At 49.7% G+C, this 25,343-nt stretch overlaps 1 protein-coding gene across 1 annotated transcript in view; it reads right to left on the bottom strand.

Annotated features, from left to right (window-relative positions):
* The window catches only part of DTX4 (deltex E3 ubiquitin ligase 4), a 289,906-nt gene extending 264,623 nt beyond the window's left edge, over window positions 1-25,283 (bottom strand). Inside the window, exon 1 of the mRNA XM_069628868.1 lies at window positions 24,819-25,283. The gene's annotated coding sequence lies outside the window, so the exon portion shown is untranslated. The remainder of the gene's footprint in view (window positions 1-24,818) is intronic.
* Window positions 25,284-25,343: the final 60 nt, after the last annotated feature.

Genomic DNA, 25,343 nt, shown 5'->3' on the forward strand with positions numbered 1-25,343 from the left:
AGTGAACTTTAACAACCCTTAATTAACTATTCTAGAGACATGGAACACTACAACATTGTAGCAATATCACATCCATTCTTAACATTAATATGGTGCATACAATGTGGAGCTTTCCTTTCTATTCAGATAAAATCCAGCTACCCCAGCATTCCCCAATTTAGTTAATTCATTAACTAATACATTTCCTTGATCCAAATCTGGACCCCCAATTAATTCCCAATTTACCGTTTTGTGTACCCACATGGAATGAAATGGAGCTGGCCCTAGCCTTAGACGGGTTTGGCAGACATTATATGAGCAGTTCTTGGCATGTTAAAGGAACAGCATCGAGAAAGAAATTGACAAAAACAAATGATATATAATACAAAAGCGTTGATTGGCTTCAGGATCTTCATTGCAAGGCTCATCCATGACGGAACCCATTCCAACCAAGAGTCAATCCATGAATCTGATTTAATGCCAGACTCACTTTCCATGGCCTGTTTCAGTTTATTCAATGTGGTAATAGTCTGTGCAAGTGTCTCATTCTCCCCATCAAATGTAGGTGAGAAGGTGCAACACAAACTGCCAATTTTGCTAAAAACCCAACCCTCCATAGCAGTGAGGAGGTTGAGGATGTAGACATTCTGTAATGTCATAAGCCTCAAAGCACGCATTTCTTTCTTGAGGTCACTAAATGCTAACTCTGAAGAGTTTACCAACAAAAGCAGTTTAAATCGGGTAATCTGGAGCCACTTTGCATTTGATATGGCTTTTAACACCCGGGGCCACGAATGAGGCAAACACCATCTCAGCTTTGCTAAAAAGTATGTACTGCTCAGGAATCATGTTACGTGCTTCTACTGATGCAGCTAAAACATAGTTTGAGCATTTGACCCTAATAGGAAGATTCAGCTTCATAAGATCAGAAAGGTTGGATGTACCGTTCTCATCCTGAAACTCAAAGAATGCAAGGGGCACAGGGTGCAAGGTAGGCACAGATATGGTTTTTGATACCATACTTCTAAGCATCAACTGTTTTTGCGGAACCACATAGATGGGCACATGCAGTGTAGACTAACTGCACACACCACGCCAGGCTGGAGGCAAATGCCATTTGGAATTTGCTTCACATGTCCATGCTGTATCCAACAATGCAGATGTTCCCCAAGCCAGGTCAGCAAGGTGTATTATGTGACTGCAGTTTCCATTAGTGCCCAGAGGCACTGTGCCATCGCCCCTAACACACAGAGAAAAGTAGCTGATTCTTGAGCCATGTCAGACATCTTACAGGACTCAGTTGTACCCTTCTAGTACAATGTATATTATTTTCCTTCTCCTTAACATCTATTCCTATACATTCATCTTCATTGACAGGAACCATTGAAGCTGCAACAGACTGCCCTTGAAACTGCCCTCTAACCGGACATAAGGCTAGGTGATCCAAATATAGTGCAACTCTAGAGTCTCTTATCTGGAAGAAATAGCGTAGGTATGCGAGAAGTGTGGGAAATGAGTGAGCAGATATAACAAGATCCTGCAGATTTCTCTCTTCCCACCTCCTTCATATGCCCATACCAGACATTCTCTGCAGCAAAACCATGCGTGTTTTCAATCCAATCAAAATTTGGTTCATCATATAATTTCATAGATTCTGTTTCCAGGTCTCTTGGTGACCATAACATTACTTCCATTATACTATATACTCTTAGACAACTCAAATATTACATGTATTCTTCCTGATCCGTTAAGACAGTGGGCCTGATCATGACTTTGGCGGTAACCCTTAAATCCGGCGGTAGCGCTAATACCGCCGGATTTAAGGGTCCGCCAAATTAGGACTTCAAAACAGCCTTCCAGTTAGGGCCAGGTCAAAGGCCTTAAAACCTCATCCAAGACTCTCTTGGAGTCAGTCCTGGCGCCTTTGGTCCAGGCTCATAACCATCATGAAGACCAACATTAGAATGGGACTATTTACTTGGGCCTGTTTAACTTGGGGGGTTCAGCCAACATGGAGGCACACACATAGCTCAGTTACAAGGAACTAAGCTATGCGGTCTAGTCTTTTGGGTGTGGCAGGCCTGGGACTACTTTACCTGGACTTCTTTGGGTGTGGCAGGCCTGGGACTATTTTACCTGGACTACTTTACCTGATACTATTTAAACCGCACCCAAACAGCAGAACATGCTTTGCGTTATTCTGCTGTGGGCAGCGTAACGCTCAGCGTGTCCAGTTCTTTGATGCCAGTTTACCTGAAACCAAGGACCTGCAGAGAGAGAGAGAACACTACGAAACTTACCTGGAAGAGTATCCTGTCTTCAATCCATCGCCGACTTCAGTTCCACTCACCTGAAGGTACGAACTCCATCATCCGGGACTGCATGCATCCTGGAATACCATAACCTGGAAAGAGGAGAAAGAAAGACAGCATTAGTAAGTGTTTACTCACGTTTCCTCCCGAATGAAGAAAGCCATACAATTCTTACCTGGGTAGTCATCTCCTGGTCAGTATCATTGATGGAACATTACGGCGTTCGGCGAGGAACATCGCAACCTGCAAGGAGAGAAAAAACACAGGTCAGCAATATAAAAGGCGAAACAGCACCCGCATCGCGCTTTACTCGCCGGACAGCATCGCGCACACCGCGCTTTCGCCTACTGGCCCATGCTCATCTTCAAACTGCATGACAACACCAAAATACCTTTCCATACCTAAAAGGAAAGAAGCAAGACATTATTATTCGAACTAAGAGGAACATAAGAACTGCATATAAAGACTGTAAAGCAGCAAACCTACGGAGTCGCAGCAGGCCTGGATTCCCACAGGGGAGCTTGCACCAGTGAAGTAACTTGGTCGCTGCTCGCCCCCCACATCTATGCGCCCCTTCCACGAGGAGCAGGACGGAGAATCCACCTTTTACAATATTAAGGTGAGTAGAGGGCCCAAGGGGGAGGAAGGAGTTGAGGCCAAGGGAGGTGGGAAAACAAAGACAATCTGGTATTGAATTCTGCTCTCCTATATTGCAGACCCATCTTTAACCAGAGGCCTTACCAAGGGACCGGGAGAGGGTTCGAGAGTGCAAATCATCCAACCAGGGCTGGGTGGCGTCCCTGTGGATACCAGTTGAGCGTAACATCAATGTCACTTGTGACAAAAACAATGTAGGGTCATTTCAGTATTATTGGTGGGGTCCTTATGTACATACGGTCAACCCCTCATAGACCATCCAATGATTGGCTGGAGTTGCTTGTGTCAATCTTCTTCTACATGGACCTTGGCAGCGACAAGTTCACACCCTAGTAACTCAATTGGTTCATTAGATGAATAGACCTTTTCTTTTCACATTTCGACCACGTGATGTGCACCTGGTACTTTAGACATGAGCGCAGTGGTTACTCTCGAGGTCAAGATGGCCCTCAGAAATGTGCAAAGCCTAGTTGAATCCCAGACAATCTGGCACACCATCATGCCTGCCCATTGTTGGCCTCCATGTGTTATTTACACCCCCACACATCTCGCAGTACAAATCACAGGACATGGTCTTTGAACTCCTCCCTTGACATCTCCCCCCTCCCTTGGGTTGCATGGTGCGACGGATAATCAATCGTCCGTTGAGGTATTTAGGGCTTGGGATGGGTGCTTCTGATAGTTCAAACAGGACAACTCGGTAGTGTTGGCGATGTGGGAGCTCTAAGTCTTGAATCCATGTTTTGGCAGCTTCATACCTCTGCCCTGCTTCTCATGAGATTGTACTGCGAAGCAAGGAACATCCCTACCTGAGCTCCGCTGTTCGCATTCCTTCTGACTGACAAGAGTCTGCAGTGTGCACAATGAGCGGTTGTATCTTGTGAGCCAAATGGTCTTCTTTCCCCCTGCCTGGATGGGCAACGGAAATAGAAATGTGTACTTTAGCTGAACACCTTTCATCATCTTCAGATAGTACTGGGTCTTCCCTATGCCAGGTGGACGGGGAACGGAAATAGAAATGTGTACTTTAGCTGAACACCTTTCATCATCTTCAGATAGTACTGGGTCTTCCCTATGCCAGGCCTAACTCCCCAAAATGGCAGTGGTTCATCATACTTCCCACTAAGTGTACCCCCATATTGGACCATTACATTCATTATGATATCACTTGCATACACCTCTCGCCTGCTACCTTATATTATCCCATGCAGCTCTCTTTACTGCATAGCTCTCAGTTGGAACCGCTTGGGTGGGACAGGGAGTTGGGCCTGCATCCCAACATTCCCCCTTTAGTTAATCCTACAATAACTAACTCTACTGCCATTCTCTGTCTTCTTCAGTACCCAAACTCTACAAACATCTTGCAAACTCTCCCCTGCATGGGCGTATTCTGCTGGATTGCAAGTCATGTAAATACATCCCCCATCTCCCGATAAGTCTGCCCAGTGCTCAGTATAATTTTCAGGCTCTGGTGGAGGTGTTGTTACTGTCCATGGGTGATCTATGGGCACCTCACAAACCTGTGCTTCATGGGATCTTCTGTTGGTACTTGCCCATCTTTTGTACCGTGAGATTTTATGTATTTATTGAGCATTTGTATGGCGCCTATACACCAGAAAGTGTTTGCAGGTCCAACAAGACAAATGGAGGGGGGGGGGCAGAACAGGGGAGAAAACAATAACAGTACTACTTGGCCTTGTGACATTCGGATCGTGCAAGTGCAGTAACAAGAAGTGTGGGGGCGGGGGAGATAGGGCTAACAGATGGGATAGGGAGAAGAGGGGGAAGTGCCGAAGGAGGGGGACCAAGGGGTTGGGCAAGTGCTAGGGGGAGCCCAGAAGGGCAAGTACCAGGGGAAAAAAGGGGTATGGGCCAGTAGTGCGAGTAGGACAGGGGTGGACCATAATCAGTAGGCGCTATTTGCCTTAATTGTAACCACCATCATTGCGCTATTTGAGAGAATCTTTGCACAGACCTGAAGGATCATCTGGCAGGTGCTGAACATCACCAACAGAAGTACTACGACGGGGACCAATACTTTCACCAGCGCTCCTATCCATGATGGAGCCCATGAGAACAGGTTGTTGAACCAGTCGTCCGTCTCACTTCTGCCTTCACTCTGCACATTCGTCTTTAGCTTGTGCAGGGCCCTGACGATGTGCGTTAGGGACCCATTTTTCTGCCTCATTTGGGGTGCGTATATGCAGCAAAATGACCCCATCTTCTTGCAGACCCCTCCCTCATTGCCTGTGAGGAGATCTAAGACAAATCTATTCCGGAGTATCATCAACCTGATCGCTAACATCTCGCTCTTAATCGCATTGAGTCCTTGCTCTGTCTCATTGGCCAGCCGGATCACTTCCCACCTCACTATTTATAGCCACTTCACATTTGCTGAGGCCTGCACTCTTGGCAAAAGTATGGACGTGAAAAATATTTCAGCTTGTTGTATATCCTATATTTGTCAGGAATTTCCATCAGTAGCTTAAAAGATTCTTCCGACAGGTAGCTGGACTGTTGCTTCTGTTGTCTAAGTGAGTGCTTCCGTCTTGTAGCCTGCAGGGCCTGTGGTGTGGGTGGTCTCAGTGGTATTGGGCTCGCTTTTGCTGTTCCAGCAGGATGTGCTTCTGGAACCACAAGGATTGGAGAATGAGGAGTGATGAGCAGACATATGTCCCTCCATGATGGCGGGAGGTGCAAAAAAGCTTGCTGACTGCACACCCAGTACATGTCCATAGGCACTGCAGTACCCTTCTTGAGGTCTGGGATGTACAGAGTCTTATTACACTTGCCTTGGATTTGCTTTCCACAGGAACAGTTCCTTTTCCTTTGAAGCAGACCTCGTATTCCTCCTGTGGTTGCACCATCACCAGGCTCTCTTTTGCTTCAATCGATGTTAGTTTGGAGACATGTGCCACCCAGACATCTTGACACATGTTGTCAACAACTTCATATATTACATCTTTGCCAAACCCCACCAGCCCCCCTGCTGTGCAGCTAACTACTGCCTCCTCCAATTGGTTGGATATGAACAATGCACCATTCATCCTTACGAGCGGATGCGGTACACACTGAGGGTCTTTACTGTTACAGTTCTTTGCACATTTTTCATTGTCTTTATCCATCAGCACCGATATTACTCCATGTGCCTGGAGCAAACTTTGCACATGGTATTGCGCTAGATGGACTAAACACTGAGCGTCTAACGACAACGTTTCTTTTGGTACTAGCATCTTTTTTTTCTGCTACTTGCCTTTTTTTCTGTGCATGTTCATATTTTTGCTAATTGACAAGGGTGCTGTGGGCAATACTTTACCCTTCACATTTATACCTGATCCTCCATTAAGTTCAATCTTGTCTATACACTTATTTCTATAAACCCCCCTTTTTATATTCTCTGCAAATATAAAACTAGTGTTAATCAGGCCACAACAGAAACTGAAAACACTTATAGCCCTGAAGAACTTGTGGTGTATGGGCGCACTATAAATAAAATATATCACAAAAAGAAACATGCAATTATATACATTATCAATGGTAAAAAGAATAATACTGTGTATATTTTCTAGTGCCAATGCGATACATAGTATAATAACAGTTGTGTATTTTAGCGGCAATCATAATATGCATCGAGATAGAATATTATCACTTATGTGTATATATATCTTTTTTTCTCCATTAAACTGAAAGTGTAATATTTTGAAAAGCAGTTCTTTGTCGATTAGGTGGAGGTGAAGGTGGGGAACAAACAGTTATTATAGAGAAGCGATAGCCGCCCTATAGTTAAGGTGAGTCTGACTCCCATAGGTACCCCTCAAAATTCTTTTGTTAATAACAGTTGATTAGAGTAATGGATTTAACCGAAATTTCGAATGTAATTAAGGACACACGGCCGCCCCCCAGATTGCAATATTTGGTAAAGATCTGTTAAAAGATAAAAAAAAGGTCATTAAGAAGACAAAAACATTTTTTTCTCCAAAAGTGCCGCCTACTTCCCATTCATTTTCCCATAGACAAACAAGGTAAATGTTTCCAGTGCACAGCCCAAACCACTAGATGGATTTGGATCATGTCCAAAACAAATTGGGCACGAAGCGTGTGAGGAACTCATGGTGGCAACAAGTAAGACAGACACAAGTGATTACAGTTCAATGGTGTTTATTGAACAATGAATGCTGTATGCAGGTTGACAAATGCCTAATCTAAACCTAAATCTAAAATGGAAGCAAGCATCAACCATCAAATGAAAAATAAGGCAATCCTAGTGGCGTTTTGTCAAATAAAATGGCCTATGCTAAGAAACCTATTGCCAAACCTTACAGCTAAAACAAAAAAAGGGTGTGGGATAGTTTTCAAGAAAAGAAAGAAGTGTTCTCAAATAATATGTCAGGTTGCGGTAGCCTGGGTCTCCCTTCCCCAAGTTTTGAGCACGGGGTCAGGTGGGATCTGGGAGCACAGTACATTTTCGGGCTTCTCCAGCACGAGACAGTTCTTTTTTCAACAACACTTTATTGTTTTTCATATAAACATTAATAGCAAAAGTAACAATGCTTCACAATCAGCAGAAAAAGTGAAATTTACAAAAGGACTAGAGCATCATAGACAATACAGCTCAAACAAGGAATCAACCTTAGTGAAGCATAACTAGCAAGATAACCATAAACACACAAGACAGGACAAACAAACAAACAAAAATAATAATAAAAATATAAAAAAAACTTTTTTCCATCTACCCATCAATCATATAGAGCCATAAAGGGACCCCAAAGATTCAAATAGTCCTCATCCTTATCTTTATTATGAAATGAAACCTTATCATACTGTGCCAAAACATGTAATTCCATCAGCCATTCATCTACATTAGGTTTCTTCCTCGATTTCCAAACCCCGAGTATTAACTTGATAGCCACCATTATGGCTCTATCAATCCAACAAGAATGTCTCATAATCCGACGACCCCCGTCCTTACGGGAAAGTAATATGATATTCATTGCCGACCTCCGCAAAACCACATCAAAAATCAAGTCAATTCTATCAACCACTGCCGACCAAAACTCCAACACTAATGGCAGCTCTCAGGGCCGTCAATGACCAAGTCTACTTTCACTTGAAAGTCTCTTGCCTTCGAGGACCTGATGTCTTCAAAATAATAAAACAAAAGTTCCTTCAACAAATGAAAGTTGGTTTCACTTAGGGTGAAGATTCTTCACCCTTGGGTCCCCCTCTTCCGGGCACTGAACCCTCTCGAATCTTAGCCTTCCTCGTCGGGTTTAATATTGCTTTTCCTTCTTCACAATATGAATGTCTTTTTAAACAGTTCCAGCTGACATCCCTCAGCCGGGTAATCTTTTGTCAACACACTGTTTCTTGGGACTTTAGACTTTGCCCCTCTTTGGATTTGGCCCTCTTTGGATTTGCTTCCCTCGTTTCCTCTCACTGCAGGATTCACTTCCCTTTCTTTCACACAGTTTGTAGATCAAAGTCTTTCGATTGTACAGGGATTTTGCTTGACCCTCACTGTGACCTATTTCGGTAGCTCTCCTATGGCCTTCTGGTATCTGTAGTTTCTCTCAGATGAGGATCGACCAGAGTCTTTGGAGTTAGCACCCGCATGGTGCCGGTTTCCCTCTGCAGCTGGTCTCCCCTTTAACACTTGTTACAGTTCTTTCACAGTCTAACTTGCCACTTTACGATTCTCACTCAAAACAGCCAGGTTCTTATTGTTTCCCCTTTGACTCACCGGCTGTGATGAACCGCTTGGTTTTTCTTCTGGAGCTTCCCTCGCTCCTGCTTATCGGCGTAGGCTTGCCCAGTGTACCGTTGACATCTCCTGCAAGACACTTGTGCTATTGTCTCTGGTCTTGAAATCAGCTCTTGATGTCGGTGCCAAGGTCTAACCTGATCTCTGGGGGAGACAGAAGATTCAGTGTGTTTGGTCGACAATTGTGGAACCAACTACCATTAGAGATTAGATCTTCTGAATCCCTAATACTTTTTAGGAAGAGCCTGAAAACTTTTCTTTTCAGATAGGCTGCTTTCATTGAACTGATATGCTGAAAGTCCACCCATTAGTTTACATCAGCGCCCGTATATAGTTGACTCTGTCTGGTGTGCATTAGAAATTCTCAAATCAAAATAGTTCACAGTCTTAGCTTTTCTTCCTCGAAGGTTCTGTGGGTCTGGGACGAAAAGGGCACGGTCACTTCTCTCCTCGCCGCCCTCTCGATTCCTGCAGCCTTTCTCCTTCATTAAACTGCCGCACTTGATTAGCCGTCTTGTCCTGATGTCTGCTGTGCTCGTACTGTGCTCTCGGGCTCCACCTTTTATCCCTGTGGAAAGGGCCGCCAAGTATGTGTGCTTCTGATCAATTGCATGACCCTTGTATTGGGACATGTCAGGGAAACGGCTCTGTTAGTCCGTTGTCCTTCGTGTTATGTGAAAGTGTTCGTGTTGGAAAGGGGGTGGCTTTGGTTTTGAATGTCCTACGTGAGAGGATGGGGAAAAGGTGCTGAAAGAAGGGGGATACATCGTCTCACCCGTCGGTGTCCCACTCCCCAAGGTCACCCCATCCAGGTGATCATTCCTCACTAGTCCACCCCAGGAACTGGATCCAATAGTGATGGCAGTGTCCTGGCCACCTGGATGACAGATTCCCCAGGGACTAGCTAGAGAGACACCGTCAGGTTTCTCACAGAACCTTCCTCCATGCGATGTAGCCACACATTTGTTTCACGTGGGAACCGAGCCAGAAAATCAACGTTTCCCTGGTCTTTTTCTTTCTGGTGTTCAACTGTGAAACAATAGGATTGTAGGTCTAGAAACCATTGCATGACCCGAGGGTTGGACTATTTGCGTTGGCTAATCCAGACTAAGGGCGAGTGGTCAGTAACCAGAGTGAACTTTCTTCCTAACAGATAGTACCTGAGATGGATAATGACCCACTTGATGGCTAGGGCCTTTAGTTCCACCACAGAGTAGTTTTTCTCACATGGGAATAACTTGCGACTAGTGTATAGTTTCAGTCAAATCAAGTTTCAGGGCTGCAGCTTTCAAGCTTCTGCCGTTTCTTCTGTGCTGGGGGCTGCAGACGTTCCTGCCCTGGCCTCTCCTCTGTGCTACGGTGAACCGGCGTCCATGCCTGCAGCCTCCGTCTCTATTGCAGCAGGTACCCTGTTGGACATGCCTGGCTCACCGCCTCTCCTCTGCTGCTGGTCACTGCCAGCACCTGACGGGCCCTGCTCGGCGTTGTTATCCTGGGCCTCTGTCGGCCGTTGCTCCGCCCATCTGTGTCAGCACCTCCCAGCTCCGGCCCCTCCTCTGCGTTTGTCCCAGGCTGGTGTCCTGGGTCTCTGCCGGCTTGCTCTGCCCTTCTCTACAAACACCTCCTAGCCCCGGCCCCATGGCCATCTCTTCACAAGCCTCTCCTGCTCTCATCCTGGGTGGATGAGCTGAACCTCTGCTGGCTACGGTCCGCACTTCTCCATTGCATCTCCTCTGCTCCGGCCCCTCCGAGGCTGTGGGGGTTTCACTGCCTCTCCTGCTCCTGCCTCATTGCCTGGAGGAACCTGCTGATGCCCCTGCCTCTCCTTGGCTGAATCGTGCCTGTCACTGCCTCTCCTACTCCTGCCTAATAGGCTGGAGGAACCTACATCTGTCCATGCCTCTCCTTGACTGAAGCGGGCCCTGCCACTGCCTCTGTCGGGTGGGTGTATTGGGCCACCACCTGCCACTCCTGGCTGCCCTGCCTAACGTCTCACTTATTAGTGCACAACCCTCACTCACCTGGGTTCACCCGGGCACCACCACTGGGCATCTATTCAGTGCTCTGCCTGCTACTATCTCGACCTCTCTACTGCCCCTGCACAATTACTGGGGTCCTGGGCACACTGCTACCGTCAGTGCAGTTGCCTCCTGGACTGACTGCCTTAATCCTGTGGACATAATCCTGCGGACTACCTGCCACCTTCAGTGCCGCTGCCTCTTGCACTGGTTGCCATAATCCAGGCCCTACCTGTTTACTGGCCTCTGCCACCTCTTGGTCCCTACATATCTACTGACCATCCCCCCTTCACCGGACTCTCTTGTCCCTGGACTGCCTGCTCCCACCATAACCACTGGATTTACCACCATCTGGATTCTTTCTTCCCTTTGACTGCCGGCTACCACCTTAACCCCTGGATCTGCAAACTGCCTGCTGCCCCTGGACCTTTCCTGCCTATCGGCCCCACCATATCTTGATCTCTCTCTGGACTGCCTGCTACCACCTTAACCCTTGTACCTGCACCACTTGATTCTTTTTTCCCCTTGAGCTACCTGCTTCCACCATAGCCACTGGATTTGCCACCATCTGGATTCTTTCTTCCCTTTGGCTGTCGGCTACCACCTTAACCCCTGGATCTACAAACTGCCTTATACCCCCTGGACCTTTCCTGCCTATCAGCCCCCACCATAACTTGATCTCTCTCCTCTAAGGGCTACTTGCTACCACCGGAGCCATCTGTTCCTTCGGAACAACTGTTACCACCAAAGTCCTACCTGATTACTAACCATCTGCCACTTCCGGGGCTCATCCGGTCTGTCGTCCCATTGTCTGCACCGAGTTGCTATCTCTCGAAGTACTGCCTCTCATACATCCTCTCATTCTACAGTCCACACTACCCAATATGTTTCTTTCCTATATCGATTTACACAATTCAAGGAAATTCTTCAGGGGTTAATTTTCATATAGCAACAGTCTGTTATGTAGTGGCCATTTGGTCTTCTTGTGTTCTTTTAAACTTCTTGGTCGGAACTCATGTGTTCCACTGGCGTCTATTTCCTTTCTGAGCCAGACTTCCAAAAAACGGTATCTTTTCCAGAATGTAATAAGACTTTAGAGACAAAGTCTTCTCCAAGGTCAAAGATAGATATTTTCACATTCTAGACCCATCGCAGCGGCGATAAAACACTTTGCGTGGCACAGTATCCCCTCCTTTGGTCTTCACTAGTATGTGTGTCGAGTTGGATCGTTTCTTGTAGATTGTAGAAGTGAAAGCCTCTCCAAGTTTCATGGAGCATCAACCCCTCCAGGAAGCTCGCGGTGTCCCAGGTCTGGCTGTCAGTCTTCTGCAGGCTCAAAATAATGGTTGGTGGGGACTCAAAAATAATGGTTGGTGGGGACTCAGTCGCTTTCAGGATGGGCTGTTATTAGCACAGCACCCGCCGAAGGTCTGCTAGCTCTGGAGGCGCCAGAGAGCAAAGCCCGACCATAGAGACTTGGGAGGCTGTCACTACATCCTCCTCCTCCTTCTCTCACGTCCCTCTTTCTTCTGGTCGTGGTGGAGACATTGGACTCCTTTTCCACCCTAAATACCTTTCTTCTACCTCCTCTGTACCTCTCCCAACCTTCCCTTCCTTTGAATACCTCTACAAATCCTTCACTTCCCCTCACTATCTCTTTTCTAATTATATATAGACCTCCCGGCTCCCTTTCCTCCTTTTATGAAGACCCTGACCACCTCCTATCTCTTATCTCCCCATCTCCTTCTCCCCTCACCGTCCTTGGCGATTTCAATCTTCACCTCCCCTCTCCTCCTCATCCTTCCCCTCTTTTCTCCATCCTTGACTCCTACCTCCTCTCCCTTCTCCTCCTACTCATTCTTCTGGCTTCATTCTTGATCTTATCTTCAACTCTACCAACTCTACCTACACCTCCTCCTCCGTCTCTACTCTACACAACTATCTCTCTGACCATGCCTTACTCTCCTTCTCCCTTACTCCTCCTCTCCCTCAACCCACTCCTTCGCCCTCCTCTTCATCCTTCATCCTTCTATCAAAGAGCTCTCCGTAACTTTAGCCCTTCTCCCTTTCACGATACTTGCTCCTCCTCTCTTCCCCCTCTCTCTGACTTTTATTCTCTCTCGGCTAATGAAGCCCTATCTGCTCTGTCTTCATCAGTCTCTTCCAGTCTCGATCAACTCTATCCTCTCATCCTTTCGCCCTACTCGTAAGCCTTCTCAAACTTGGCTTTCCTCCCACCTCTTGTCCATGCGTAGTCTCCTACGCCACCTCGAGCGTCGCTGTAATTCCCCTCTCTATCTAACCAGACATCCTACTTCTCTTACCACTCTCTATATGACTGCAGCCTCAGCTCGGCTAAACGCTCCTACTAACCTTCTACACTCCCAAGCCTCTCATCCTCGTCGTATCTTCAAAACCCTCTCTCGCCTCCTCTCCCCTCCTACTCTTGACCCCTCAACCTCATCTCCCTTATCCCCTTCTGATTTCTCTGACTTCTTCTCCTCCAAGATTCTCTCTTCGCCAAAACAAAACTTCCTCCTCTTTCTGCTATGTTCCCCTTTTCCCCCCCAGTCCTCATACCTGTATAAAAGACTTCTCTCCCGTTACTCCTTCTCCTGTCCAAATTTCATCCCACTGCTGCCCCTTCTGATCCACTCCCTACCCTCCTTATTCCTAACATCTGCCCTCTCCTCATTCCTTACCTAACCTCCTTCTTCAATATCTGTCTCTCTGCTGCTACTTTCCCCTCTGCCTTCAAGCATGCTACTATCATCCCTATTATGAAGAAACCTTCCGCTAATCCTCATCTTGTATCCAACTTCCATCCAATCTCTCTTCTTCCATTCCTCTCTAAATTACTTGAACACATAGTCTATTCTTAGCTCTGTGCTTTTGTTACTAACTTTTCTCTCCTTCCCCCCTTTCAATCTGGCTTTCGCCCTAAACACTCCTCAGAGACTGCTCTCACTCGTTCTCAACTCCCTCCTCACTGCTTGCTACTCTAAGCAATCCTCTGTCCTCATCCTCCTCGATCTCTCTGCAGCCTTTGACACCGTTGATCACCCCCTAATGCTCAACACTCTTTCCTCTTTAGGTTTCAAAGGCTCCGTCCTCAACTGGCTCTCTTCTTACCTTTCCCACCGCTCTTTTACCGTCTCCTGGGGAGGTCGTACCTCTTTCACTCTTCCCTTGGACTATGGTGTACCCCAAGGCTTTGTCCCTGGCCCTTTTCTTTTCTCTCTTTACACCTCCCTTCTCGCCCCTATCATCTCTTTCTTCTGTATTTCTCACCACGCCGATGACACCCAGCTTTTCCTCTCATTTTCTTCCTTCACTCCTGACCTCCATCTTAAACTCTCTTGTCTTACTGCCATTAAAAACTGGATGTCATCCCACTCTCTCTCTCTCAATACAGACAAGACTGAAGTCTTATTCTCCCCTCAACACTATTCCTCCTCCTTCTCCCCCTCCTTCTATTCACTTTCTTCCCTCTAATCTATCCTCTCTCTGCCCATGTTCGTAATCTAGGCATTTACTTTGACTCCTCCCTCTCCTTCACCCACAATATTTCTCTCACTTCCCGCTACCACCTTTTCAATATTCGCAAAGTACGCTCTTCTCTCACCTTCCACGCCACTAAACTTTTAATCTCCTCCCTTTTCTTCTGTCGTCTTCTCTACTGCTCTTCTCTCCTCTTTGGACTCCCTGCTTCTCATCTTGCCCCCCTCAAATCCCTTTACCACTCTGCCATTCGTATCCTCTGTCTTCTCTCTCCTCACAACTCCATCTCCTCCTCGCTCGCTCATCTTGGCTGGCTTTCCTTTCATTCCCAACTCAAATTCCACTTCCTCTGTCTTGTCTTTAAATCTCTTCATGATCTTGCTACCCCATATCTCTCTCTCCTCTTTGTTCCCCCGTCCCCATGCGCCTCCTTGTTTTCACTCCTTTCAGGTCCTTGCCCCCCTCCACTGGAACTCCCTTCCTCTCTATCCGTTCCATCCTCACCTATCCCTCCTCGCGTGTCTCCTTAAAATCTCTCCTTCTCCACTCCCCTCCCTGATACTCTCATTCCCTCCTCCACCTTCCCCTCTCCTCCCTCTTTTTATCCTCCTCTTCTTACCTCTCTCTCCCTGCTTTGTTTCCTTTTAAGTCCCCTTTCCACTTCCCTCGCCTTCAGCTTATTCCACTTCCTGTTCCCCACTTCCTTCCCCTCTCCACCCCCTTTCCTCATTTATCTTCACTGGCAAATTGTTCCAAGTGCTGTATTACTGGTTTGACTCATATCTGTAATTGCTTCTACTATTATTGTATTCTTGTTGTTATAATGTAAAGTGCTTTGGTGGAAAGCACTAAATAAAAACTATAAACAAACATATAGTATGGGGTATTCTAGTCCGAGGCAAATTTGGCACAGGATGGCTCCTAACCCTGTAAGGGAGGCGTCCGTCTATAACATAAACTCCTTTGAGAAGTCCACTACCTTTAGGATTCGGTTTTGGCATAGTGTTTGCTTTAGGATGTTATAGTATACATCGTTGTCCTCGCTCCACTGAAGTTTCTGGGGTTCAGCATTTTTAAGTTTATCTGTCAGCCGTGCCGTTTTATCCAAAAGGTTGCGGATAAACCTATGGTAATATCCTATTACCCAAGGAAAGCTCTAAGGTCTCTTTTGGTCTTGGGAGTTAGAATATAGAAGATGGCTTTTACCTTTTCATGTTGGGGCTGTACATTATATCATTCTTACATACATACATACATACATACATAAAACCATTATGGCCTACTATACATTGTGTAGTCATACTCTAGACATACATCCATGTTTACACAAGATATTTCACATATGGTTACAACTCAGTCCTCAGTTTCGGGTGTCGTATAACATCTGGTTATAATGCACAGACTATTTGTGCGGTCGTCGACACATCTTTTGGTCCAATCTGACTGTCCTGAAATGACTGTCCTGATTTTCTCAAGACCTTCTTCAGGACGTAGGGCACAAGAGAAATGTCCTGCTCTTCATGGAATGGAATAAGCCATTTTTGAATCCCCATGCCATCAATCTGGGTATGAAGCTAGATGTTTAGGATTAAATCCTTCACTGGCGTCTATAGATTCTTGTAGACCCGCAAAAAGTGGTGATCAGTGTGCTGAGTAACTCCCCTTTATATCCAAATTGTGGACACCAAAGCAGTTCCTTGCTTGTGTGGATGTGCATGTTCTTAATAATTCCCGTGTGATCAGGGTCACTTCTGTGAAATCCACCGGAGTCACAAACAACACTCGAACAGCACCCGGGTGACTCTAGCCTCTAGAGACAATGGTTTACACTTTATTTTTGTAATGTACTCTTTGCCTGAAGGACCAGGGATTTAACTGCAGTTAAACACCTTTATTTATAACCTCTTGACAGTGCCAGACAAGAGTGTGCCTCAACAAGGTCTTCAGTCCCTGCTGATTCTGCCACGCCCATTCCCTCGGCTGTGGTTTCGCTAGGTAGTAGGTAGGGACAGTGGGAATCTCGTTCATCCATTCAAGCGTCACTAATTAGATGATGAGGCATTTGGCTACCTTAAGAGAGTCATAGTTACTCTCGCCGTTTACCCGCGCTTCATTGAATTTCTTCACTTTGACATTGTGGGCACTGGGCAGAAATCCAGAGTTGGCACTGCCCCCTGGGAGGAGACCTCATCCAGCTGTAGTGCGCAGCCAGCCCCGATGTGCATCACCAGCCTGACCGACCCAGCCCTTCCCGAAGTTACGGATCCGACTTGCCAACTTCCCTTACCTACATTGTTCCAACATGCCAGAGGCTGTTCACCTTGGAGAACTGCTGCGGATATGGGTACGGCCCGGCACCAGATTAACACCATCTCCCCCAGATTTTCAAGGACCAGCAAGAGCTCACTGGACGCCACCGGAACTGCAACACCTTCAAGGCTCGGGCCAAACTCATTCCAGGGTGCCCAGCCCTTCACAAACAGAACAGAACTCTTCCTGGGGATCCCACCAGCTTCTCTGGGATAGTTTGCGTTATCGCACTGGAGGCCGTGAGGGCGCCTGTCTCTGCCACACCAGGTTCAGAGATCTGCACCCGACTCCCTTTCGATCGGCTGAGGGCAACGGAGGACATCGCCTGTCCCTTCCGAGCGGCGTTCAGCCATTTCTTAGGACCGACTGACTCCTGTTCAACTGCTGTTCACATGGAACCCTTCTCCACCTCGGCCTTCAAAGATGTTTGAATATTTGCTACTACCACCAAGACCTGCACCTGCAGCGACTCCACCTGGATACTCGCCCTGGGCTTCCGTGCACACTGCAGCAGTCCTCCTACTCGTCGCAGCTTATCCCCCACGGCTCTCAGCCCCGGTCGGGTAAGGGCCAGACGCTCCAGCGCCATCCATTTTCAGGGCTAGTTGATTCGGCAGGTGAGTTGTTACACACTCCTTAGCAGATTCTGACTTCCAGGCCCACCGTCCTGCTGTCTATATCAACCAACACCTTTTCTGGGGTCCGATGCGCGTCGGCATCGGGTGCCTTAACCCAGCATTCGGTTTATCACATGGCGTCAATTCTGCTTACCAAAAGTTGCCCACTGGGCACTTGCATTCAATGCCCGGCTCCACGCCAGCGAGCCGGGCTACTTACCCATTTAAAGTTTGAGAATAGGTTGAGATCATTTTGGCCCCAAGACCTCATCGGCTTTACCAGATAAAACTGGGGTTTGCATGCGCCAGCTATCCTGAGGGAAGCTTCGGAGGGAACCAGCTACTAGACGGTTCGATTAGTCTTTCGCCGCTATACCCAGGTCAGACGACCGATTTGCACATCAGGAATGCTACGGACCTCCACCAGGCCTAGTTCACCATCTTTTCGGTCCTATCACACACACACGCTCCGTCTCCCTGACAGAGCGGGCGAGACTGGTCGGTGGTGCGCCCACTGCGACGGGAAACCACTGCAATTGGCACGCGCCGGCCCTCACCTTTATTGCACCACAGGGTTTCATTCGGTCCTCCTACTCATGCACGTGTTAGACTCCTTGGTCCGTGTTTCAAGACAGGCCGCGTGGGTAACTGGCATCACCTCAGACCCCTGGCACCCTTTATGGGCCACCCCACCCAGCCGCACTACATCGCCGGGGGCACTGAAAGCAGACCACCACAGTCGCATCGGGAGCCCTGTCTCCCGTCACTGCCTCAGCTACCCCCAAGAGGGGCCAGATCAGTTGCCGGAGAAGGGCACAGCAGCGGTCAAGCTCCCTCAGGCCCTGTGGACACAGCAAAACTGCTGTCAGGGGGCTGTAACACACTCTGCCAGAGCGGAGAGCCATCTGCCCCCTGGGGCCTTCCTAGCCGGTCGCGGTGCACCGCCACAGAGGAAATACGCCCTGCGGGGGCCGAGTGTGCCCAGGCCGCAGTCCTCTGACAGCATCCACCATCCAGGCGACAAACCTGCCCGCCGTATTGAATCCTGCGGACAGACTGCACGGACCTGAACCAGTTTACCTCTCGACAGTTTCACGCCCTCTTGAACTCTCTCTTCAAAGTTCTTTTCAACTTTCCCTACGGTACTTGTTGGCCATCGGTCTTGCGCCCTTATTTAGCTTTACATTGAGTTTACCACATGCTTTGCGCTGCATTCCCAAGCAACCTGACTCCAAGAAGACCTGATCCTGGCGTACCAGAGGCCGCTACCGACCTGACACCGTCCGCATTGTGTGACTTGATTAGAAGGACTTGAGCCCCCAGAGCGATGCCGGGGAGTCGGTCTTCTGTATGCCACATTTCCCACACCTGCCGCTGAACAGGGATTTGGCACTGGGCTCTTCCCTCTTCACTGGACGTTGCTGAGGGCATCCTGGTTAGTTTCTTTTCCTCCGCTTAGTAATATGCTTAAATTCAGCGGGTCGCCACGTCTGATCTGAGGCCTTAGACAGGGAGCACAAAGCTCAGGGTAGCTGGTCTCGGGCCTGCACGGGGTGGTTGCCCCAGCCCCGTGCCTCTGGTGCAGCCGAGTGTGCACTGCACCGATCTGCGGCTGAAGCCCACATGGTCTCCAGGCCCACGCTCCATGGCCAGCCAACTCCAGCAGCCGTGGGACACCACAGACAGCCACACACAGCACGGCCAGGTGCCCCGGGGTAGGGAGAAGGTACGCCAGGATTTTTTAAGGCCCGCTACCACCGCCACCACATCCAGTGCGCACCAGCCACCCGGCCCTCCCAAAATCGGCATGTGGCAGAGAAAATGGTGAGGCCGGGATGCTCCGGCAATGAGTCTGCGCGCCAGGTCCAGGGATCCTGCGACAGTGCTGATCGGGACTGACATTAGGGGGATGAAGGGAACAGGGTCCATGTGACAGCTAGAGTCTTCAAACCCCAGCCCGGCTGCACAGGGCCGAGCTCCAGGTACCTGGGCAAGAGGGAAGGTCACCCACTGTGCCAGCGATCCTGGCCATCGCTCGCCCACAGATGTGGGTGGCTGGAACCTCAGCGCCCGCCCGGCGAGTAAGCCTGCCGTGCCATGGCTCAGGACTTGCGCCTGCCGTGCCCTCTACCTGGGGAGGCACTGCTCGAGAACAGTCCGGTTTCTCCCGGCTGGCCCCACTCAGGGCTTCCCTGCTGACCGGCTGGCTCGGTGAGGAGAGAGGACCGCGCAGGGCTCCTCCTACAGTGCGTGGTTGGGGACATCCCGAGCAGGTTAACCCAACCCTGCCAGGCATCACTGTCCATCTGCTGGGTCGCATACCCCCCCTTCGGTGGAAGGAAATCCCCGCTCCACAGCGCCTGGTTGCCCACGTGCCCCGGGCCATTCTGCAAGAGGTGCTGTGGGTGTGCGTGTCTGGGATGCAACCGAGGTCGGCCTGCAGCTCTCCCTCCGGCTGCTCCGCTGTTAATGATCTTTCATGCTCCCACTCACAAGCAGATACCCCAGCCCTACATGTCACAATTCACACTCAAATGCCCCATTTTTTATTCCAAACACATGTTCCAGATTCAAATGCCACCTCCCTCCGATCCCACACAGACACCAACATCCGTCCGACCGATACCAATGTGCCCCCATCCATTGCAGACCCCACCAAGATCCCACCATCCACACAGCAAGATGCCCTATCTCGCCATCGAGACCCACACCTAGATGAACTATCCCTCCCCCAGACACAGACCAATGTGCCCCATCCCTCCCATCAAACTCACACCAATGTGCCCCCATACCCCCTCCAGAGCCACACCAAGATGTCCCCATCCCACCCGCACCAGGATTCCACACCCCTCCCTCCAGAACAAGAGGCCCCATACCTGTTTCAGACTGACACCAATGTGCCCCATCCATTGCAGACCCCACCAAGATGCCACCATCCCTCCCTCCAGACCAATATGCCCCATCCCTCCCCAGATCAATGTGCCCGTCCCTCCTATCAAACCCACACCAATGTGCCCCCATGCCCTCACTCCAGACCCACACTGATGAGCCCATCCAACCCAAACCAGGATGTCCCATCCCTCCCTGAAGACCCACACCAATGTGCCCCGTCCCTGCCCAGACCCACACCAATGTGCCCCATCCCTCGCATCAAACCGACACCAATGTGCCTCCATCCACTCCCTCCTGAGCCACATCAAGATACCCCATCCCACCCTCCAGATGCAAACAGATGTCCCCATCCTACCCACACCAGGATGCTCCATCCTACCCTCCAAGCCAACAGATGCCCCATACCTGTTCCAGACCAACACCAGCCCCATACTGACACCAGTGTGCCCCTCTCAATTGCAGACCCCACCAAGACGCCACCATCCCTCCCTCCAGACCCTCACCACTATGCCCTCATCCCTCCCCAGCCCCACACCAAGGTGCCCCATCCCTCCCCCACACCAATGTGCCGTCTTTCCCTCCCTCCAGACCCACACCGATGTCCCCATCCAACCCAAACCAGGATGCCCCATCCCTCCCTGCAGACCAACACCTATGTGCCCCCACCCATTGCAGACCGACACGATGCCACCATCCCTCCATCCACACAGCAAGGTGCCCCCATCCTTCCCCCAGACACAGAATAATGTCCCCCATCCCTCCCCTCAAGCCCACACCAATATGCCCCCATCACTCCCCAGACCAATGTCCCCCATCCCTCCCATCACACACACCAATGTGTCCCATCCCTCCCCGCAGACACACACCAATGGGCCCCATCCCTCACATCAAACCCACACCAATGGGCCCCATCCCTCCCATCAAACCCACACCAATGTGTTCCACCCCTCCCATCAAACCCACACCAATGGGCCCCATCCCTCCCAGCAAACCCACACCAATGTGCTCTCATCCCCTTCCTCCAGAGCCACACCAGGACACTCCATCCCACCCTCACAACCCACACCAGGATGACCCATGCCACCCTCCAGAAACACTGTGCCCCATCTCTCTCGCCAGACCCACACCAATGTGCCCCATCCCTGTCCCCAAACCCACACCAATGTACTCTGTCACTCCCAACAAACCCACACCAGTGTATCCCATCCCTCCAGACCCACACCAATATGCCCCATCCAACCCTCAGATGACCTATGCCACCTTCCAGACCAACTGATGCCCCATACCCATTTCAGACCAACAGCAATGTGCCCCATCCATTGCAGACCCCACCAAGATGTCACCATCCCTCCCTCCAGACCCACACAAATATGCCCTCATCCCCCCAAAACCCACACTAATATGCCCTCATCCCCCCTAGACCAATGTGCTTGTCCCTCCCATCAAACCCACACCAAAATGCCCCCATCCCCTCCCTCTGGACCCACACCGTTGTCCCCATCTAACCCAAACCAGGACCCACACCAATATGCCCCATGCCACCTTTCAGACCAACAGATGCCCCATACCTGTATCAGGTTGACACCAATGTGCCCCCATCCATTGCAGACACCAAGATGCCACCATCCCTCCCTCTCCAGACCCACTCCAATATGCCCTCATCCCTCTCCAGACCCACATCAATGTGCCCTATCCTGCCCCCAGACCAATGTGCCTGTCCCTCCCATCAAACCCACACCAATGTGCTCCCATCCCCTCCCTCTGGACCCACACCGTTGTCCCATCCAACCCACCCATCCAACCCAAACCAGGATGCCCCACCCCCCACACCAATGTGCCCCATCCCTCACACCAAACCCACACCAATGTGCTCCATCCCTCACATCAAACCGACAAAGTGCCTACATCCATCCGTCCAGAGCCACACCACGATGCACAAATGTCCCCATCCCACCCACACGAGGATGCCCTATCCCACCCTACAGAACAGATGCCCCATACCTGTTCAAGACCAACACCAAGATGCCTCCATCTAATGCAGACCGCAAAGATGCCACCATCCCTCCATCCACACATCAAGATGCCCCCCATCCCACCCTTCAGACCAACACCTAGATGAAGTATCCCTCCGCCCAGACCCACAATGTGCCCCCATCCCTCCCCGAGACACAGACCAATGTACCCCAACCCTCCAATCAAACCCACACCAATGTGCCCCCATTCCCTCCCTCCAGAGCCACATCAAGATGCCCCATCCCATCCCCCAACCCACACCTAGATGACCCATGCCACCATCCAGACCCACTGTGCCCCCATCTCTCCCTCCAGACCCATACCCATGTACCCCATCCCTCTCCACAGACCCACACTAATGAGCCCTATCCCTCCCTCCAGCCCCACACCAATGTGCCCGAACCCTCCCTCCAGACCCCCACCACTGTGTCCCTATCCCTCCATCCAGACCCACACCACTATGTCCCTATCCCTCCCTCCAGACCCATACATTGTGCCCCATCCCTCTGCACCCACACCAATGTGCCCCATCCCACCAGACCCAAACCAGCATGCCCCTAGCCAACCATTCAGACCCCACCAAAGTGCCCCATCCCTCCCTCTAGACCATGGGTGCACAACATACGGCCTGCGGGCCAGTTGCGGCCCGCCATGCTGTTTTGTCCGGCCCGCAAGGCACAAACACTTTCCTAATGGAGGGCGGCCCGCAAGCAGCATCGGCCGCCCTCCATTAGGAAAGTCTTTGTTGTCTTCCGGGCCGGACAAAACACTGGCCGTCATTGGCTCAGCACACAAGCACCACGTCGCTCCTACGAGCCACATGGTGCGTGTGTGCTGCACCAATGGAGTGCCAGCACTACGGCTGGCGTGGCCAGTAAGGCTTGATGCCAGAAGGCATTTCAGCCTTGCTGGCCATGCCAGCCGTAGTACCACTCACTTCGCCAGTGTTCCAGGTTACCTGCCGTCCAGCACATCCGGTAAGTGGTCTGTTTGTTTGTGTTTGTGTGTCGGGTTTGTTCTGCTGTATGTTTGTGTATGTTGAGATGGGGAGGGGTTGTCGGGTGTGTATGAATGTTTGTTTTTGAGTGTTTGTGTTGTGCATGTTGAGATGAGGGGTGGGGGCGTCGGATGTGCGTGAATGTTTGTTTTTGAATGTTTGTGTTGTGTATGTTGAGATGAGGGGTGGGGGCGTCGGATGGGCGTGAATGTTTGTTTTTGAGTGTTTGTGTTGTGCATGTTGAGATGAGGGGTGGGGGCGTCGGATGTGTATGTATGTTTGTTTTTGAGTGTGTTGTGTATGTTTAGATAAGGGTGTGGGGGGTGTCGGATATGCATGAATGTTTGTTTTTGAATGTGTTGTGTATGTTGAGGTGGGGGTTGGGGGGGTGTCGGATGTGTATGAATGTGTTTTTGAATGTGTTGTGTATGTTGAGATGGGGGTGTCGGATGTGTATGAATGTTTTTGAGTGTGTTGTGTATGTTGAATTGGGGGGTGTCGGATGTGTATGAATGTTTGTTTTTGAGTATGTTGAGATGGGGGGGTGGGGGTGTCGGATGTGTATGAATGTTTGTTTTTGAGTGTTTGTGTATGTTGATGGGGGTGGGTGTAGGATGTGTATGAATGTTTGTTTTTGAGTGTTTGTGTGTATGTTGAGATGGGGGTTTGGGTCTGTATGGGTGCATGCTTGAGAGTGTGTGCGCTGAGTCAGGGGTGGGGGGGTTTGGGTCTGTATGGGTGCATGCTTGAGAATGTGTGTGCTGAGTTGGGGGTGGGGGGTTTGGGTCTGTATGGGTGCATGCCTGAGAATGTGTGTGCTGAGTTGGGGGCGTGGGGGTTTGGGTTTGTATGGGTGCATGCGTGCTGAGTTGGGGGGTGGGGGATTTGGGTCTGTATGGGTGCATGCTTGAGAGTGTGTTTGGGGCATAGTGTTTGGTTGGGGGTGAGGGGGCCATGGGGCATAGTGTTTGGTTGGGGGTGGGGGACAGTGTTTGGTTGGGGGTGAGGCGGCCATGGGGCATAGTGTTTGGTTGGGGGTGAGGCGGCCATGGGGCATAGTGTTTGGTTGGGGGTGGGAGCCATGGGGCATAGTGTTGCACTCCAAGAGTGAACCCAATAATAAAGTTAAAACGGGCACAGTTAGATGTACATCCTTTGCTTTTTTGAGGAAACCTGACTCAACGAAGGCCATACTCCTCTTGGGCAACCCAAACAGCAAACTATAGCAGTCCAAAATAACAGAATGTCCAATCATAGGTCAATAAAATATTAACAGACGATATACAATAACTAAATCGAAATAAATTATAACAATGGAAAATGTGTAGTACAAAATTTAAGTTTGAAATGCAATAAAAATCGTTACCCCTCAAAAACATATTCTTTTTCCATGTGTTTAATACAAATTGGGGGTTGAAAAAGCCTCCTGCTCCACCCCGCCCACATTTACTTTTCGGCCCACTATAGCCCTCATGTAAGGTACTTTCGGCCCTCTGTCAAAATTAGTTGTGCACCCCTGCTCTAGACCAATACCATAATGCCCCATCCTCCCACCACATAGCAAGATGCTTCTTACCCCACGCAGACCCACACCAAGATGTCCACATGCCTCTCCCGAACCATACGCAGATATCCCCTCCTGACCCCCTCCAAAACCACCCATCCTAAACACAGCCTCAATGAAACATTAAATTACTCTACTAGCCCCCTTTGATCAGTTAAACTCCATCATCCACTGTCCCTTTTCTTATCCCTCCATACCTTTCACGTTGAAAAGCTGAACATGGGTTTTAATGTAAATGCAATTTTCCGCTCCCCTCTCTCAATCTGGTGTTTTACAGGAACGTTCACGGTATCCCGAAGACAATGCAATTGTATTCTCAGTCAGCCAAGAAAACACAGATTGCTGCTGCTCTTGCAGCCTGGGCGTTCCCACTCAGAAAAATGCCTTCCCGCGATTCCTGCTGCTCTTGCAGTCTGGCAGCCCAGAGCCTCCCCGAGTTCCAGCTCGAGCCAAAAGCACGCAGATTGCGATTGCGGTTGCGCTTGCACCGGAGCCTTCCCCTTCCCGAATCCCGCTCACTGAAATAACTCCGGACTGGACCGGAACCGAGCGCCTCCAATGCTACGGAAAAATCACAATGATGACGTAAAAGTCACTTGGACTCCGGAGAAGAGTAGGCGGGCTGTTGTTGTGGTGCGTTTCTTGGATGGGAGCTAGACACTAGCATTCAATAAAAGGAGACAAAAGAAAATAACAGCATGCAATGAAGACAAGAAACGGGT

Source organism: Ambystoma mexicanum, chromosome 12 (assembly GCF_040938575.1).
Source record: "Ambystoma mexicanum isolate Mex_15411 chromosome 12, UKY_AmexF1_1, whole genome shotgun sequence".
NCBI classification, from domain to species: Eukaryota; Metazoa; Chordata; class Amphibia; order Caudata; family Ambystomatidae; genus Ambystoma; species Ambystoma mexicanum.